The sequence below is a fragment of the Zeus faber genome, assembly GCF_960531495.2.
Source record: "Zeus faber genome assembly, chromosome: 3".
In the NCBI taxonomy this organism is placed as follows: domain Eukaryota; kingdom Metazoa; phylum Chordata; class Actinopteri; order Zeiformes; family Zeidae; genus Zeus; species Zeus faber.
In genome coordinates this window covers 40003365-40007619 of record NC_137190.1, presented here as the reverse complement: position 1 = coordinate 40007619, position 4255 = coordinate 40003365, and positions in this window count along the sequence as shown.

The window sequence follows — 4255 nt, the reverse complement described above, 5'->3', positions numbered from 1 at the left end:
TCATTCTTTCTTTCAGTCTTTCAATATTTCTTTCAATCTTTCTTTCAATCTTTCTTTCAATCTTTCTATGAATCTTTATTTCTTTCAATCTTTTTTTTTCAATCTGTCTTTCATTCTTTTTTTTCATTCTTACTTTTAGTCTTTCAATCTTTCTTTAAATCTTTCATTCTTTAAATCTTTCGATCTTTCAATCTTTCTTTGTTTTTTTTCAATCTTTCTTTCAATCTATCTTTTTTCATTCTATCTTGCAATCTTTCTTTCATTCTTTCTTTCAATCTTTCTTTCTTTCAATCTTTCATTCTTTCTTTCAATATTTCAATCTTTCAATCTTTCTTTTATTCTTTCTTTCAGTCTTTCATTCTTTCTTTAATTCTTTCTTTCAATCTTTCTTTCAAACTTTCCATCTTTCTTTCAATCTTTCAATCTTTCAATCTTTCTTTCATCCTTCTTTCAATCTTTCAATCTTTCTTTTATTCTTTCTTTCAATATTTCAATCTTTCAATCTTTCTTTCATTCTGTCTTTCAATCTTTCAATCTTTCTTTCCATCGTTCTTTCAATCTTTTTTTCATTTTGTCTTTCAATCTTTCAATCTTTCTTTCCATCGTTCTTTCAATCTTTTTTTCATTCTTTCATTCTTTCTTTCAAACTTTAAATCTTTCTTTCATTCTTTCTTTCAGTCTTTCAATATTTCTTTAAATCTTTCTTTTAATCTTTCTTTTAATCTTTCTTTCAAACATTCAATCTTTCTTTCAATCTTTCTTTCAATCTTTCAATCTTTCAATCTTTCTTTCATTCTTTCTTTCAATCTTTCAATCTTTTAATCTTTCTTTCATTCTTTCTTTCAATCTTTCAATCTTTTAATCTTTCTTGCATTCTATCTTTGAATCTTTAAATCTTTCATTCAATCTTTCTTTCAATCTTTCTTTCAATCTTTCTTTCATTCTTTCTTTCAATCTTTCAATCGTTCTATCAATCTTTCTAACTTTCAATCTTCCTTTCTTTCAATATTTCTTACAATCTTTCAATTTTTCTTTCAATATTTCTTTGTTTTTTCAATCTTTCTTTCAGTCTTTCTATGAATCTTTCTTTCTTTCAATCTTTGTTTTTTTCAATCTTTCTTTCATTCTTTTATTTCATTCTTACTTTTAGTCTTTCAATCTTTCTTTAAATCTTTCATTCTTTAAATCTTTCGATCTTTCAATCCTTCTTTGATTTTTTCAATCGTTCTTTCAATCTTTCTTTTTTCAATCTTTCTTACAATCTTTCTTTCAATCTTTCAATCTGTCAATCTTTCTTTCATTCTTTCTTTCATTCTTTCTTTCAGTCTTTCAATATTTCTTTCAATCTTTCTTTCAATCTTTCTTTCAATCTTTCTATGAATCTTTATTTCTTTCAATCTTTTTTTTTCAATCTGTCTTTCATTCTTTTTTTTCATTCTTACTTTTAGTCTTTCAATCTTTCTTTAAATCTTTCATTCTTTAAATCTTTCGATCTTTCAATCTTTCTTTGTTTTTTTTCAATCTTTCTTTCAATCTATCTTTTTTCATTCTATCTTGCAATCTTTCTTTCATTCTTTCTTTCAATCTTTCTTTCTGTCAATCTTTCATTCTTTCTTTCAATATTTCAATCTTTCAATCTTTCTTTCAATCTTTCTTTCAGTCTTTCAATCTTTCTTTAAATCTTTCTTTCAATCTTTCTTTCAAACATTCAATCTTTCTTTCAACTCTCAATCGTTCTTTCATTCTTTCTTTCAATCTTTCAATCTTTCAATCGTTCTTTCATTCTATCTTTCATTCTTTCAATCTTTCTTTCAATATTTCTTTCAATCTTTAATACTTTCATTCTTTCTTTCTTTCACCTTTCTTTCAATCTTTCTTTCATTCTTTCCTTCAGTGTTTTAATCTTTCTTTCAATCTTTCGTTCATTCTATCTTTCATTCTTTCAATCTTTCTTTCAATATTTCTTTCAATCTTTAATAATTTCAATCTTTCTTTTTTTCAGCTTTCTTTCAATCTTTCAATCCTTCTTTCAAGTTTCCTTTCATTCTTTCTTTCAATCTTTCAATCTTTCAATCTTTCTTTCAATTTTTCTTTCATTCTTTCTTTCAATCGTTCTTAATTTCAATCTTTCTTTCTTTCAATATTTCTTTCAATCTTTCAATCTTTCTTTCAATCTTTCAATCTTTCTTTCAATCTTTCAATTTTTCAACCGTTCTTTCATTCTTTCTTTTAATCTTTCAATCTTTCTTTCAATCGTTCTTTCATTCCTTCTTTCAATCTTTCTTTCAATCTTTCTTTCAATCTTTCTTTTTTCAATCTTTCTTTCAATCTTTCTTTCAATCTTTCTTTCATTCTCTATTTCAATCTTTCAATCTTTCTTTCATTCTTTCTTTCAATCTTTCAATCTTTCTATCAATCTTTCTAACTTTCAATCTTTCTATCTTTCAATATTTCTTTCAATCTTTCAATCTTTCTTTCATTCTTTCAATATTTCTTTCAATCTTTCAATCTTTCTTTCAATCTTTCTATAAATCTTTCTTTCTTTCAATCATATTTTTTTTCAATCTTTCTTCCATTCTGTTTTTTCATTCTTTCTTTTAGTCTTTCATTCTTTCTTTCAATCTTTCATGCTTTCTTTCAATCTTTCACTCTTTCATTCTTTCTTCCATTATTTCTTTCATTCTTTCTTTCAGTCTTTCTTTCAGTCTTTCAACCTTTCTTAAAATCTTTCTTTCAATCTTTCTTTCAAGCTTTCAATCTTTCTTTCAATCTTTCTTTAAATCTTTCTTTCAATCGTTCTTACTTTCAATCTTTCTTTCTTTCAATATTTCTTTCAATCTTTCAATCTTTCTTTCATTCTTTCTTACAATCTTTCTTTCTTTCAATCTTTCAATCTTTCTTTCAGTATTTCTTTCAATCTTTCTTTAATTCTTTCATTTTTTCTTTCAATCTTTCTTTCATTCACTCTTTCAGTTTTTCAGTCTTTCTTTAAATCTTTCTTTCAATCTTTCTTTCAAACGTTCAATCTTTCTTTCAATCGTTCAATCTTTCAATCTTTCTTTCAATATTTCATTCAATCTTTCAATCTTTCTTTCATTCTTTCTTTCATTATTTCTTTCAGTCTTTCTTTCAGTCTTTCAACCTTTCTTAAAATATTTCCTTCAATCTTTCTTTCAAGCTTTCAATCTTTCTTTCAATCTTTCTTTAAATCTTTCTTTCAATCGGTCTTACTTTCAATCTTTCTTTCTTTCAATATTTCTTTCAATCTTTCAATCTTTCTTTCATTCTTTCATTCTTTCTTTCAATCTTTCTTTCTTTCAATCTTTCAATCTTTCTTTCAATATTTTTTTAATTCTTTCATTTTTTCTTTCAATCTGTCAATCTTTCTTTCATTCACTCTTTCAGTCGTTCAATCTTTCTTCAAATCTTTCTTTCAATCTTTCTTTCAAACGTTCAATCTTTCTTTCAATCGTTCAATCTTTCAATCTTTCTTTCAATCTTTCTTTCAATCTTTCAATCTTTCTTTCATTCTTTCTTTCAATCTTTCAATCTTTCAATCTTTCTTTCATTCTATCTTTCATTCTTTCAATATTTCTTTCAATCTTTAATACTTTCAATCTTTCTTTCAATTTTTCTTTCATTCTTTCCTTCAGTGTTTTAATCTTTCTTTCAATCTTTCTTTCAATCTTTCTTTCAATCTTTCTTTCATTCTTTCCTTCAATCTTTCAATCTTTCATTCAATATTTCTTTCAATTTTTCATACTTTCAATCTTTCTTTCCATCGTTCTTTCAATCTTTTTTTCATTTTGTCTTTCAATCTTTCAATCTTTCTTTCCATCGTTCTTTCAATCTTTTTTTCATTCTTTCATTTTTCTTTCAAAGTTTAAATCTTTCTTTCATTCTTTCTTTCAGTCTTTCAATATTTCTTTAAATCTTTCTTTTAATCTTTCTTTCAAACATTCAATCTTTCTTTCAATCTTTCTTTCAATCTTTCAATCTTTCAATCTTTCTTTCATTCTTTCTTTCAATCTTTCAATCTTTTAATCTTTCTTTCATTCTTTTTTCAATCTTTCTTTTATTCTTTCTTTCAGTCTTTCATTCTTTCTTTAATTCTTTCTTTCAATCTTTCTTTCAAACTTTCCATCTTTCTTTCAATCTTTCAATCTTTCAATCTTTCTTTCATCCTTCTTTCATCCTTCTTTCAATCTTTCAATCTTTCTTTTATTCTTTCTTTCAATATTTCAATCTTTCAATC